At 33.8% G+C, this 17,038-nt stretch overlaps 1 pseudogene; it reads right to left on the bottom strand.

Moving 5' to 3' along the window:
* Positions 1-2,510: 2,510 nt before the first annotated feature.
* On the bottom strand, positions 2,511-16,252 carry LOC127671641 (vomeronasal type-2 receptor 116-like; annotated as a pseudogene).
* Positions 16,253-17,038: the final 786 nt, after the last annotated feature.

Genomic DNA, 17,038 nt, shown 5'->3' with positions numbered 1-17,038 from the left:
AATATTTCTTTCTATTTTTGTTTTATAGACTAAAGATCCAAATTATTATTATTATCATTATTATTATGCTTATCATCATCATTTTTTATAAAAGCAAAACATGTAATCGAACAAAATGAAACATTAACAGATGAAAAGATAAAGAAAACCTCCAAGAAACATAAACACACACTAACTCAAATTGACAAAAAGAAAAAATGTTCACAAATAACAAATGTATAAGCCACGATATACTTAAAAGAAAACTTCGAGGAAGAAACAACAATAACACAAAAAATACAATACACAACAAAATAAATGAACACAAGAAACAAACAAATGCAAAAGTCCTGGAAATATTATGAGACAAAGAACTGCTAACAATGTCTTTGAGATTGTTTTGTGTTTCCTATCTGATTCTGGGCAAAAGTTTTGCCCTTTAGAGGAGTTTGAATACCCTGTGAATCTGCTATTTTTGAGCAAATCTCTTCAAAAAGGCGATTCTTGTAGAACATACCTGAAAGTAAGTCTGTTAAATAATTTTTAATATAAGCAGGAACTTTGATGCCTCCTTTTTCATTTGTCTGGTGGTCATTATGTTTCTAGAAAATGATTTCTACATAGAGGATGGTATCTTCAACAACTTCATGGGTTAAATGCCACGGCATGGTGTTATCCTTCATTCCATAAAGCATTTTATATTACGAAAAACAATATATATTTTTTTAAATTGCTATCATCAACTGGATTGGAATGGGAGTACAGTTCTGTTCTCCTCTCAATAGTGAGACCACATTTTGAACAGAACCATGCAGTCCCTGTGCATGGTGCCATATTGCCTGCAATTTCACATGTGCACCTATATTTCTTGTTTAGAAGTCCTGTTTTCTATGGTAGGTGTTTTCAATCCCCTCTGCCATGAATAATATTGCTACCTATACTTTTCAAGTGTTTCCTGACTCCTGAGGCAAGGGCATTTTATGGAGACATCCCATTTGTGAATGTGTGCTCCAAATTCTTTCACATTCTAAAAATTGTCTGCTTAAGGGTATTTGTATTTGTTCCAATCTATTACAGAAGGAAATCTCCCTGATGGTGGCTCATCAAGACCCTGATTTTAAGGAATAGCAGAGTGTCATGAAGAGTGATTTTACTGCTATGTGGCTTTATCAGAACATAAATATATGTAATTATACACATTCTCCACAATTTCAATATTTATATTATTGATATATAATTATTGTGAAAATATTTATTAATCATTTATATATATATATATATATATTATTGTGCAAATAATGCACATTCAATAAGAATTAATGAATAAAAGGCCATGTGCATTTTAGGAGTGCAGGGAGTGGTACAAAGGGTGTTTTGGAGACAGTAAGTATAAACAAAAGGCAATTAAATGTCAATTCCAAAAATAAAATACCAAATCATATTTAAGAAATGAGGCAACAAACAGTGCTTTGAGGGAAAAATGACAGAGTCCTTCAAAACTTGATGTAAAGTAATAATATTGAGTATGTCTTTATATGTGAATGTTTGTGCATGTAATATTAAACTGAAATAAACTTTAGCACTCATATTTTGATAAAATTTATAATGAGACCCTTCATTTACAGTGATTTATGTTCATGTAATTCATTGACCTTAGTGTGGTAAATGTCTTGTGTGGGATATTACCATTAGTGATTTTACACACTTAATGGAACACTTTAATTTCATAATAAAATTGTGTTGTTTCACAGGAATTTACAGAGAATAATACTGCAGGTACTATCTGAATCAAATGGCCGTTTTCATAAAATGTACCCTACATTGTAGGTTATATTATATTCTTAATATCTTCCAACTTCATTGTAAATCTATTGCAAAGTCCAGCGCTTCTATGTTGTCACATAGAATACTGTCACTGTGATTCATACCTTACTAACATTCACTCTTGTTTCTCTTTTCAAATAAGTGCCTTTTAGTATGTCAGGAATCTATGTTATTCCAAATGCCAACCGAGGCAATTTACCATTAAGGGATGTCTTAGATGCTGTTGCTGTAACAAACACCATGATCAAAAAGAAACATGTGCAAAAACTGTTTTCTCATGTACCTGGGCCACAGTATAAATGGTTGTAGGCATTTGATGAATGCATGTGGAATAATGTTGATTACTGGCTTCATGTCATTGTTCTCTGCAATCCTCTTTCTTATAACACCAGGAATACCTAGAGGGGGTACTTTCCACAGTCAGTAGCATCATATTATATTAATCCTTAATTAAGTACATGACTTACACTCAAAACCACAGGAAAAAACAATGGGAGTCACTCCTCAGTAGAGATTCCTAGTTCTCAGTACATTCAGGATTACGTACTTTTGAATGTAACCATTTTCCTCCAAACTTTATTAATTGGTATCACAATGGACAATGCTGTCCTATTTGTAAGTTCAAATTTGTTTATGATTAAATTCTACTTTGCTTAATACAAAGAAAAATGGTGAGAATCATCTAACATTTTCAAACTATGAAAGTTTCAATGACACAATTTTTCCTTGTACTTCCATATGAAATTTGAATCTGGTCTAACTACAATAACATAACACTTCGGGACAAAGATACAACCTAGCAACCCTGCACTAGAGGCCAAGATGGAGAGGACCTCCACAACCACCATAACCTTTCCCCTGGCGCTATGGTAGACAGGAAGGAAGGTGATCCAGACACTGCAGAACACCAGCATGCTGAAAGTTAGGAACTTGGCTTCATTGAATCTATCAGGAAGGTTCCTAGCTAGGAAAGCCACAGTGAAGCTCCCCAGAGCCAAGGAACCCAAATATCCCAGGACAACATGGAAGGCAATGACAGAGCCTTTGTTGCAAATAATGACAGTCTTTCCATGTTCAGATTGCATATCTCTGTCAATAAAGGGAGGAGATGTTACCAACCAGATGCCACAGAGAACAACTTGGATTAGGGTACAAATGGGAATGACCAAGTTAGGTGCCCCCGATGTCAATATCCCTCTCATTCTTCTCCCTGGAGTAGTGAGTTTGAAAGCCATGACCACAGTTATTGTTTTGGCCAATACTGTAGAAACAGCCACAGTAAAAAATATTCCAAATGTGATCTGCTGCAGGGTGCAGGTGGCCTGGTTGGGATGTCCAATGAAGAGCAATGAGCAGAGAAAACTGAAGACTAGCGAAATGAGCAGGATATAACTGAGAATGAGATTATTGGCTTTCACAATAGGAGTATCTTTGTACTTTACAAAAGTGAAGAGTACTACAATTGTGAAGGCCAAGAAGGATAGAGCAGCGGAACCTAGAGCCATTCCCAGTGGATCTTCATAAGCCAGAAATGACACAGCTCTTTGGAGGCAGTGGGTTTGCTCCAAGTTAGCATACTTATCATCTGGGCACCTCACACACTGTTCCATATCTGCTGGTGAAAAAATAAGCCCTCATAAGATATCATAATTATGTAGTTAATGGTTTTGTATTTGTATTATTCAAAGGATATATCAATAAATAATTTGATATTGAGAATCTACCCATTCCTTATTGCTGTCGGGATCACTGATTCAATATTGCTTTCAATTAACCTATGTTTTGTGGTGAAACAAAGACCTTTATAGAGTATTGAACAGATAAATAAATATTCATTAAGCAAAAAAAAATAAAGAAAATGTGATAAATAATTATATGCATAGTCTGAGATTATTTAATTCGTCAAACCATAAAATCACTAATCACAGAAAAGTGTTGTGTGCAGTTTATGAAATGCATTACATACTTTGCTTGGTTTTGGGTTGTACCCTTTTCCTGTATCTCCACATAAAAACCAAAACATACAATTTCTCATGCAAGAACTGTTTCTCAAGAGGCTGGAAAGATGGCTCAGTGGTTAGGAACACCGACTGCTCTTCTGAAGGTCCTGAGTTTAAATCCCAGCAACCTCAGGGTAGCTCACAACCTTCTGTAATGAGATCTGATGCCTTCTTCTGGGGTGTCTGAAGACAGCTACAGTGTACTTACATATAATAAATAAATCTTTAAAAAAATCTTAAAAAATGCTCAACTTCACTAGTCATCAGGGAAATTCAAATCAAAACAGCCCTGAGATTTCACCTTACATCAGTCAGAATGGCTAAGATTAAAAACTCAGGAGACAGCAGATGTTGGTGAGGATGTGGAGAAAGATGTACACTCCTCCACTGCTGGTGGGGTTGCAAATTAGTACAACCACTCTGGAAATCAGTCTGGCAGTCCCTCAGAAAACTGGGCATGTCACTTCCGAAAGATCCTGCTATACCACTCCTGGGCATATACCCAGAGGATTCCCCAACATATAATAAGGATATATGTCCCACTATGTTCATAGCAGCCCTATTTATAATTGCCAGAAGCTGGAAAGAACCCAGGTATCGTTCAACAGAAGAATGGATGCAAAAAATGTGGTATATATACACAATGGAGTACTATTCAGCCATTAGAAACAATGAATTCATGAAATTCTTAGGCAAATGGATGGAGCTGGAGAACATCATACTAAGTGAGGTAACCCAGTCTCAAAAGATCAATCATGGTATGCACTCACTAATAAGTGGATATTAACCTGGAAATCTGGAATACACAAAACATAATCCACACATCAAATGAGGTACGAGAAGAAAGGAGGAGTGGCCCCTGTTCTGAAAAGACTCAGTGTAGCAGTATAAGACAACACCAGAACAGGGAAGTGGGAAGGGATGGGTGGGAGAACAGAGGGAGGTAAGGAGGCTTATGTGACTTTCAGGGAGTGGAAGACCAGAAAAGGGGAAATCATTTGAAATGTAAATAAAAATATATCGAATAATAAATAAAAAAATTAAATTAAAAAAAGAATGTCTGTAAAAAATAAAAATAAAAATAAAAATAAATAAAACAACTGATGGACTAGAAAAAAAAAAGAACTGTTTCTCTAAAGGAATATTTTCATTCTTGAAGCTGTATGCCTCATAGTCATGTGCATGTTTCTCTCATTTTGGTACAATCTCATTCATCCCAACTATACATTCCTAGCAATATGGCACGAAGATAATAGATATTCATATCCATCCCTCTTTCATTGGATAGGCAGTGATTGATATTGATTGATGCACTATTGCATCCCTTCTTGCATTCTTGAAATCTTCACTCAATTTCTAAATGTTTGACAGAAAAATATTAATCCTTTAATCCATCTACGCTCTTTTATTTTTGGATATTTGAGGCAGGGTTTCTCTGTATAGCCCTGGCTATCCTGAAACTCACTCTGTAGGCCAGGCTGACCTTGAACTCATCTAAACTCTTAAATTATAATTCATTTAACAACAACTGTTACCCTGAGCATCTGGTCTTGTCAGGCACAAAGTTGTGTGATGGAGAGAAAGATTATGGACTGTTCATTTAGTAAAGTTTCTTCGTACACAGAATCAAAGAAAAATAAACACATTCCTAGACTATGCCTAACATTTTCTTTAGAGATTATTACACATTTATGTCCACCTAAATGTTTTCTTCATAATATAAAATTAGTTATCAGCATATTGTGAGAGAAATGTATTGTTTCTAGAAGATATTATGGGTTATTTGCTAGGTCTAAAAGAAATTGATATTATTTAACTGATTAAGTTCTATAAAAAGGAGATTTTAGGACTTCAGTTTACATCTAGGCCATATCATATTTCTAGGTTGGAATGAGGAGCTATTCAAATTCAGCAACTTTTTTCTGCATGCAAGATTGTACCTGTTTCATTGGAAACCTCATTTTCTGGGCACTGAAAATCAAAGCAGCAGTCCGCTGTTTCTTTAAGATGAATTTTCCTAAATCCAGCAGTACATGGCTCACTACACAAGGATGAGGGAACCTGAAACAATATATAAATATTACATAAAATGTGTGTGTGTTTGCGAATGTGTGTGTGTGTAGTTCATTTATAAATAATATGTATAATGACACATAGATTAATATGTGGGACATTAACAGTTGTGACTATAAATATTCCTCTATTAACCATTATTTCTTAACAATTTCATGCACATTATTATTTGTATTTCCTTGCAGTGCACCAAATGTTTCACAATATTTTCTACATCTTGTAATAGTATATATGCAACTTTTAGAGTGTAGCAATTTAAAATTTTTCATCCTTATCTAATTTATCTAACAGGAATGCTTATGTGGCATCAGATTTTTCTTATGATTTATAAATAAAAATATCAGAATACGGAAGTATGTGGAGAAAAAAATGGCAGAGTATATCAAGGAAGATTTGATTGATGAATATGAACAAAAATGACATATAAGAATGTCCTAAAGTTAATGAAGTTTAAAACAAAACCTTGAATATCCTATCCCTTCCCCCATCTCCCCTGTCTTTATGAGACTCCTACTTCATCACTCTAGCATCCCTCTATACTGTGGCATTGAGTCTCCACAAGACCTAGGTCCTCCCCCCACCAATGTCAGCTAAGGCAATACCCCAGAGAAGAGAGGAAAGCAGGGAGTGGGATATCATGTGAAATGTAAGTAAATAAAATAACAAAAATGCATAAATAAAAAGAAAACCTTGAATATGAAGAAAGATTTCTGTTAATGAATATATGCTATACTTAATTAAGTTATAAATATGTTCTCACAGAATGAGAAAATTTCATGGTATACATATAGTTACACATTTTTCATTATGTATGTGTATATATATATATATACATACATATATGTATATATAAATTATGTATATTTATATATATGTATATATGTGTATATATAAATAATATACATATAATTCAATTTGTTACAAATTTATATACATATATATACATAATTTATATATACATATATATACATATAAATTACATATATAATATCTTCCTGTAGTGTGTGGTGAATAGGCTTATGGGTGCAACTGAACATGAAATTCAGAAGCTTTTGATCTCTATGATGAGATTTTAATGGAGTTGAAAGGGAACAGATTTTGGTGCTTGTAACAGAAAGAAACTGGTCTTAACCACAGACATATTATTTCAGTACTTCATATTTAAAAATAGAAATATCATGAAAACAACTAAAATTTGTGGTATACATACCGAAGATCCTCCTGTGGTCCACTCCACGTTTTCAAATATGTGCAGTTGTTGCATCTGTGGGAAACAAGGAATATAGCTTCCTATTTTTACTTTTAATCCAAAGCCTTGTGGAAAATTCCAAATGACGAAAATGTCATATGCTGCACATTGATTTTCCCTATGGTTCATGTTCACCAGTTCTCCAACAGGGTTAGTAAACACCCTGGTCTTCAGCAAGGAAGACACCTAAATGAGATCTATCATTAGATGGTTATGTATACGTATCAATAAAGGGTAAGCAAAACTGAGATTTTCCCCTAATTTCTTAATGACATTCACAAAATACAGTTGCAGTGAAGCAATCCCGTGTAGTAAAATACAATATACCTCATTGATATCTGAAAATGTATATACTTCATAATGTTCAATGGTAAAATGTACTAGAAAAATAATTAGCATATAGCAAGTAACATTGTTTGTGTGTGAATGTGTGTGTTCATGTAAATAAAAAATACCTTTTTAAAAATATAGTCATGAATGAGCAAATCAAGACGAATCCTCAATGTGTGTGAAATTAATGAATGGCTGTTGATCTTTCATGTATAGACAGTCAACATATATGAGGTAAACAGAAACTTAATTAAATATACAGTCTTATTCATTTGTGGTTTTGTAAATCATTGTTAATTTAAATGAGCTATTATTAGTTACAGGACATGTACTGATTCTTTAGAAATTAGTTTTTAGAAAAAACATTCTAGTCTAGTCATCACCTAAGGCTTTTATTATAAAAAACTCTTGGGTCTTTTTTTAACATTTGATCTCATTTGTTGAAATGTTGAGACATGTTTTCACAAAAGTCACTGATATCATAAAAATATTATTTCCTATTAAATGTTTTCCTTGTGCCTGATTCATCCAAGTGAAAGATTAATTAGGGAGATTTGCAGTGTAGAAGTCTTTCCACTGAGAGAATAATGTCTAACATATGTACATGTGTTTCTCTGTGTCCATTTCAAAAATCATATTGGTATATCTAAACAGCATGAAATGTAAGAAACTTAACCTGCTGACAGTCAGTAGATAATCCTCTGTATTCTGCAGGATTCTGAGATTCTACTTGTTGAAGAATGAGTTCATGGTAGGTGTGGGCCACAGCATACACAGCATTATACAAATTGTAACCTTCTTCACTCAGGCCCATGTCAAATTGGTGCAATGCCGTCCATTCCAGTGTGCTGTTGAATTTAAAATATTCCATTTTGTTGGTGTTCTTAGAGATTGAACAATTAAAATAATTCCACCCCAGTATAGAATCAGAAATGTTTACTGGGTATTTGTCAGTGTCCACAGATTGAGTAAAATTCCTAAATTTGGTGATCTCACCTCCTTGGTGTGCAAAAGTGACAGTCCCATGGAAGAAATCAAGGCTGAATTTCTTTTTATTTATGATAACATCCCATTGTGAAGTTGTGATCCAGATTCCCTGAACACCTAAATATTCCCACCTTCTAAAGCTGACTTCTAAAGTAGAGTTCATTTCACCATAAATGATAACAATCTTTGCTGAAGATGTCATAATTTGATTATCATATATCATAGCCTTTGTCATGTATATCTGCAAGGTTTCTGGGATCACATTCACAAAAGCTAAGCAGATCCCATGCCTTTGCATTTCTTCTCTTAAATCAGAGAGAAACTGAATGCCCTGGTCATCATCTGAGATGACCAGTCCTATCCAAGTCCATCTAAAATGAAGCAGCAAGGAGACCATGCCATGGGACAAATGTGTGTCCTTGCTGGCTACCTGATGGACATAGGGCAACTGGTCATGGTCACTTAGGTTAGGATTAAATGGTCCAAAGAAAACCTAAAGGATGTAGAAGAGAGAATGAAACATTCACATGAGGAATATGATTATTAGAATATTTGGGATCATATACAAAAAAATTTTGCTCACCTTACCAAACTCCTATCATGGATAGTATGATTATACTCTAAGTATCATGTATTATTCCTTTTAGATTCTAGACTATTTATGACAAGTCTGAATTTTCTAGAACACAGTTTTCTCTGTCCAGTACATTAATGACGTGATTATTTAATTCCTTAATTTACACATTTATATCTATGAATTTATCTATCTTTCTATCTTTTGTTCTTTCTATCTATCTATCGATCTGTCTGTCTGTCAATATATTGTGATATGCATATACAGTAATACATATATTAATATATATATGCTGATATACAGTGATATATATATATATATATATATATATATATTCTTTCTCTCTCTTTGTGTGTGTGTGTGTGTGTGTAGCAGAAAACTAATAAATTCATGCTGTGAAAGTTTTCTTGTTGATCCATTTAAATGGAATTTAATGTTGTTGATGCATCCATTGTCACGCAGTCTTACCTTTGGTTTCTTAGAAGTAATTGCCAGTTTAAAGGATGTTTTCCATGATGGGCCTGTAAGGTGTACATAACAAATTTGATATTTTTCACAGATATAATTAATAAAATTCATGTTATTTTTTTGTTGTGAATATGCTCTATCCAGAACTCCCAATGTATCTTTACATAGGTCAACAACAATGGAGAACATCAAAGACATATTGGGTAAAATATAAGGATTCTTGTTGATCTCATCAGTTGCAAAAAGCATTAGGAGAAAAAATTCATATCTTCTTGCTGGTATTCTAAAACAAGGCATAGTGATGAATAAGGGAGATGTTTGAAAGAAAAAATTTCAAATGCAGTAAAGTTTGTACTATGAGACATGGTAAATTTCTAACTAAATGTCTTGAAATAAGCTGAATGCAATTTAAGAATTCCTAGACATAGGGCACTATTATATGACATGATACGATAAGATATAATATGATACGATATGACAAATTTTGTATTTGCGTACATTGATACAGAGTTTGATCTATCTCTTAATGCCATCCTTGAACTATATTGCAGTCCTACTGAATAAGATATTATAATATAATATTGGAGATGTAATTCCACAGATACATTTTAAAAATGTTTTCTTAATACACTTATAAAATATACAATATATTCTCCTTATTTTTATTATTCAAAACCATTTTATACATCAAACATCTTAAAAAAATTGCTTATTTTGAGAAGCAAATAATACTTCAAAAACAGGGTTCAACTTTTACATTTGTATCTTTTCATACACTGAAAATATCATTAATGCATACTTAATAATATCCATACATGAGGATCATTCATCTATGTAGAGACTTAAATTGTTTCAAAACATAATATCAATAATATCAATACACGATATTATTTAGGGATTAAGTATACAAAAGAGGACAAAATATTAAAAACTGAACCATTAAGAAATATATTGTTACCTTCTCAAAATTGACGACAAATTGGACAAACTTCAATAGATACAAGGACATTGAATTTATCCCATGTGTTCTATGTTACTACCTCAGAATAAGGCTGATATTCAATAACAACAAAAATAACAGAAATCTGACATATATATATATATATATATATATATATATATATATATATATATATATATATATATAAACTGAACAAATTATCTTCTCAATAATAGCTTAACCAACTGGAAAAATAAAGAATGAAATGAAAGATTCTTTATAATTCAAGGAAAATAACGAATAGCGTTTCTAAATTATGGAACACAATGAAAGCAATGCTAATAGACAATCTCATAGCTGTGAGTGCCTCCCCAGAAAAAGTAAATAGATCATACACTATTAGCTTAACAACCCATCTGAAAGCTGTAGATCAAAAATAAGCAACCATCAAGGGAACTAGACAGCAGGAAAAAGTCAAGGTCAGGGCTGAAATCAACCAATTAGAAAGAGAAAGAACTACACAATGAATCAACAAAGCTAGGATCTGGTTCTCTGACAAAATCAACAAGATACATAAACACTTAGCCAGACTAATCAAAGGGCACAGAGACAGTATCCAAATTAACAAAATCAGGAATGAAAAGGGAAACATAACAATAGAAACTGAGGAAATTAAAAAAAAATCAGATTCCACTAGAAATGTGTATATTCAACAAAACTAGAAAAAGGGGATTAAATTGTAATTTTCTAGACAGCATGTACCAAAGTTAAGTCAGGGTTAGGTAAACCATGTAAAGAGTCCACCACTCCCTAAGGAAATAGAAGCACTCATTATAAGCCCCCTAATCACAAAGAAGCCAAGGGTCAGATGGTTTTAGGGCAGAATTCTATCAGACCTTCAAAGAAGTTCTATGACCAAAGATTTTCACCGCATTCCATGAAATAGAAACCAAAGGAACCCTTCCCAACACATTCTATGAAGCCACACTTGTGAACAGTAGTGAAGTTACACTGATACCTATACTACAAAAAAGGTGTAACAAATAAAGACATAAACGGACCAATTAACCTTATGAATATCTATACAAAATAATGCAATAAAATTCCCACAAACTGAATCCAATAACACATCAAAAAGGTTATTCAACAAAAACAAGTAGACTCAATCACAGAGATGCAGTGATGGTTCAATATGGGAATCCATCAATGTAAATCACAATATAAACAAACTTTTATAAAAAGCAACCAACACGATCATATTATTACATCCTGAGAAACATTTGACAAAATCCAATTCCCCTTCATGGTAAAAGTCTTGGAAAGATGAGAAATTCAAGGTCCATACCCAAACATAGTAAAAAGCAATATACAGCAAACGAGCAGCCAACAGCAAACTAAATAGAAACTTAAAGCCACCCCATTAAAATCAGTGACTAGACAAGGCTGCCTACCCTCTCCTGATCTATTCAATATAGTACTTGAAATTCTAGCTAGAGGAATTAGTTAAGCAAAGGTGGTCATTTGTTTCCCAATTTGGAAGGAAGAAGTCAAACTACCACTATTTGTAGATGATGTGATAATATATTTAAGTGATGCCAAAGTTCCACCAAAGAAGTACTAAAGCTGATAAATAACTTCAGGAAAGTGTCTTGATATAAAATTAACTCAGACAAATCAGTAGCCTTCCTCTACACACAGTATAAAAAGGCTGAGTAAGAAATAAGAAAACAACACCCTTCATAATAGTCACATATAATATAAAATGACTTGGTGTCTTCTTAACAATAAAAGTACATCTGAGGGAATCATCATCTCTGACTTCACATTGTATTACAGAGAAATATTGATAAAATCTGTATGATATTGATAAAAAGACAGGTAGATAGATTAATGGAACAGAACTGAAGTCCAAAAAAATAAACACGTACACCTATGGTCACTTCATCTTTGATAAAGGAGGTAAAATCATCCAGTGGAAAAAAGACAGCATTTTCAAGATATGGTGCTCGTTCAGTTGGTGGTCAGTATGAAGATTACTGCAAATCGATTCCTTCTTATCTTCCTGTACAAACCCAAGTCCAAGTGGATCAAGAACCTATACATAAAACCAGATACACTGAATCTAATGGAAGAGAAAGTGGGGAAGAGCCGAGAACACATAGTCACAGAGAGAAATTTTCTGAAAAGAACATCATTGACTTATGTTCTAAGATCACCAATAGACAAAGAGACCTCATAAAACTGCAAAGTTTCTGTAAGGCAGATGACCCTGTTAACAGAACAAAACAGCAGCCACCAGAGTTTAAAAAGATCTTTACCAATCCTGCATGAGATAGAGGGTCAATATCCAATACATACAAACAACTCAAGAAGATAAACTCCAGAGAACCAGATAACCCTAATAAAACTGGGTACAGACCTAAATTAATAATTCTTAATGAAGGAATATCAAATGGCCAAGAAGCATCTAAAAAAATCAACATCCTTAGTTATCACTGAAATGCAAATCTAATCATCCATCAGAATCCACTTCACACCAGTCAGAAAGACTAAGATCATAAACTCAGGTGACAGCAGATACAGTGGAGGATGTGGAGAAAGAGGAGCACTCCTCCATTGCTGGTGGCATTACAAGCTGGTGCAACCTTTCTAGAAAATATTCTGGCAGTTCCCCTGAAAATTGAACATAGTACTACCTGAGGACACAGCAATTCCAATCCCAGGCATACACCTAAAAAATTCTTCAACATATAACAAGGACACATGCTTCACTAAGTTTATACCAGTCATATTTATAATAGCCAAAGCTGGAAAGAACCCAGAAGTCCCTCAGCAGAGGAATGGATACAGAAAATTATTTACATTTACACAATGGGGTACTACACATGTATAAAAGCAGTGACTTTTTGAAATTCGCAAGAGAAATGGATGTAACTAGAAAATATCATTCTGAGTGAGATATCCCAGTCACAAAAGTACACACATGGTATTCACTCACTGATAAGTGGCTATTAGATCAATAATTCAGAATACCCAAGATACAATTCACAGACCAAACAAAGCCACGGGAGAAGAAATACCAAACTGTGGATGCTTCAGTCTTCTGGAAGGGGACACAAAATACTTATGAGAGACAAAGTGTGGAGCAGAGACTGAAGGAAAGGCCATTGAGAATCTGCCATGGGTATCCATCCCATATAAAGTCATCAGACCCAAACACTATTATGGATGCCAAGAAGTGCTTGCTGAAATGAACCTGATATAACTCCCTCCTGAGAGGCTCTCCCAGAGCCTGACAAACACAGAGATGAATGCTCATAGGCAGTTATTGGATTGAGCAAGTGTTCCCCAATGGAAGAATTAGAGAAAGGACTGAAGGAGCTGAAGGGGTTTGAAATCCCATAGAAAGAACAGCAGTATCAACCAACCAGAACCCCTAGAGCTCCCAGGCACTAAACAACCAAAGAAAGAGTACATATGGAGGGAATCATGGCTCTGATTGCATATGAAGCAGATAATGCCCTTGAAGGGCATCAATGGGAACAGAGGTCCTTAGTCCGGTGAAGGCTTGATACACCACTGTGATGCCAGTGCAGTGAGGTAGCTGTGGATGGTTATGGGCTGGAATACCCTCATAAATATGGGGAAGGAGGGATGAGATTGGGAGTTTCTGGAGAGGAAGCAGGAAAAGGGATAAAATTTGAAACACAAAGAAAATATCCAATGAAAGAAAAGATATATTTATATATATTTGAGAGCCTTTATATGATAAAAAACTGGCATTGTGTGAGTATTTTTAAAATGCATTATATACCTAAGTATATTGTCTAACCATCAGTATATTGAAAAATAATTATTTGTTTTACAAGGAAAAATTATTTTATCTGTATGAATATGTTACAAATTTTACAATAGAATAAATACTTTGAAGTTAAACATTGATTGAAATTAAACATTCTCATGCACAGTGAGAAATAACTAACAATATTTTCATGATATTTGTAGACCATTAGAATTATTATTTTAAAATATTTTTCATTTAAATTATTTATCCATTTCAAAGTACACAAAATGCTATAATATACCAGATACCCAGATTTTTATCCTTTGGGCTCTTTTTATCCACTAATTTAATGTTAACTTTTAGTATGTTGTTACTATGTCAGTTTGTTAAAAACCTATCAGATTTCTCTTAACACCTCAGTGTTCCTTAGTTTTTGAGATCCTTTAAGTGATGTCTGTGCACAGAGATCTTCTCTCCGTAAGAAATTTGTTCATCTGCCCCTACAGCAGTTCATCTGTTATTATTAGCTCTTACCTTTCATCAGGATTAAATACACCAAACATGCTCTTCTGATGAAATATGAATTTTCAAATGAGTGTCTGCAGCTAAGTTTTTTCTTTCTAAACGTGAAAAGTGTATTCACACAGTTCATTAATTTGTAATTTTAAACCATATTATGGCCTATGAAAGTATCAGCAATGAAAATTTTCACTACTTTTCCAATGAGGTGTGGAAAAATACAGAAAACATCAGAAATGAATTGCATACTAACCTAACACAGAAGAATAATAAGGTGAATCAACCATCACTATCAAAGTGTACAGTGTATTGTAGCTACCAATTGAAAAACTTATTCTTTAAATCCCAAAGACATGAACATTGAATAAGAAATGTGATGAGCATCAGAGACATAAAAGCACAGGAAATCTTAGTTCATGAAATAAAGAAGCCCCAAACACATTGATTAGCTAATAGGTGAGTTATTTGAACACATCTCCCTCATTATCTACAGGCAAATATGGGGACATCTCATTCTTAGGATTTCAAACACCAAGGACAACTTCTTATACAAAAGGAGGACATTTATTCTCCTAGATTTTCTCTAACATTATATTTATTCATTCAATATTTAATAGAAATACTGGCCATCTATCTGATACTGAAAATAAGCTTAATCTATGTCTGGTTATTTTCATAATTAGACCAAAATACTATTCTTTTAACAGAATATGAAGCCTCACAGTCCTTTACCATATTCAGTGTCAAACACAAAATTGCAGCATGGGCTCAATGACTATTTTACAAAGGAAAATATATGTATTTTCACAAGTACCCATGCAATGTTATACACCTAATCATGTATAGTAGACCTATACATGCACAAATATTTCAATGAAAGAATATATGCCCAACTATTGGAGACCAAAATTAGATAACATTTTTATGAAGGCATTTAGATGAATACTCATATGAGAATTGTGGGCAGACAATTGAATAGAGAAAGTGATGCAGTCTTTCCATATTGAACTCTTGTTCAATGTGGGAATTGTGGATTCAAAGCTGGTGAAAAGGCATCTTTCAACATATGATATCAACAAAGATTCAACAGACAGAATCCAGACTCATTTTGCAGCATTGTGAACTGGAGCACAATGAATTAAAGCTAAGCTAAAGTGTGAAACATTTGACAGTACTAAAATAGTGATTGGTGCAATAATTAATTTTCGGTGGTTCCTAAACCCAGAGGGAAGGAACAGGACCTAACCCCAGTTTGTATACACAGCTAAATATTTCTAATTAATGTCATTGATTCAGAAAAATAAAGTTAATGGCTTACCTAAAATCTAAAATATCAGTATAAAAATAGTCTTCAACAGGTTCCTCTGTTGTAAAAAGGAAAAAAACCACAGTCACTTCTCAAATCTCCATAATTATCTTCCGTATTCTTTATCCTCCAAAAGCAAATTGGTTCAATCAAACAGCACAAGATGAGAGAAAACTTCAGGAGCAAAAAGGAAATAGTGAAAGCACAAAGATTCTTCATGTCTGCTAGGATCTAGGATGCAGTTGTGAAATCAGTTTCCTATGCAGACAAACATCACACACATATACATTTACACCCATGGGTCTGTTTAAAATCTACTGCTCTCTAGAAGTCCGCTTAATTATATTCAACAGTTCCCATCAACTTGTCCTATGTCATTCTCCCTGGATACATTGAGAAATTTCTGGCCTCAAGCTCTACATCTGAGGTCTGAAAACTTTTGCTCAAAACCTTTCTGAAAATATGTTTTGGAGATAATTTCTCCAACCTCAGGTGCCCTGATGTCATTCATATTTCTGAAAACTTGTTTTGGAGATCATTTTCTCCATCCTCAGGTGCCATGATTTCATTCATATGCATGGCATAATTCCCAAGGACAATCTTCTCCTGGGCAGCTTAGGCCAGAATATGTGTCAAATGCCATAGTACGAACACAATGGATTTCAACAGAACTTCCATAGACAAGAGTTTAGAAGGTCATAAAAGTTCCATATCATGCATACTTTGAGAAGAATAATGGGACATTATGTCTTCCACTCTCTAGTGTAGGGAAGTGCAGTCTCAATTGAAATACTGCACCAGGAGTTGAACATTCTCTCTGTTGTTCATATACTATTGTATGTTAGTTATGTTTACAATATCTTCAAACTTCCTGTGACTCCTGTCATGTGGAGAACATGTCATTCAAAATCCAAAAATGCCTGGATTTATGAAGATTCAACACCCATCCTGTCCAATATCAGTACCTGTGCATACATTCATTGAGTTATTATGCTAATCTTTTCC

The sequence above is a fragment of the Apodemus sylvaticus genome, chromosome 21 (genome assembly GCF_947179515.1).
Source record: "Apodemus sylvaticus chromosome 21, mApoSyl1.1, whole genome shotgun sequence".
In the NCBI taxonomy this organism is placed as follows: domain Eukaryota; kingdom Metazoa; phylum Chordata; class Mammalia; order Rodentia; family Muridae; genus Apodemus; species Apodemus sylvaticus.
Note: the sequence above shows the minus strand (reverse complement) of the source record. Positions and strands in the feature narration are given on the sequence as shown.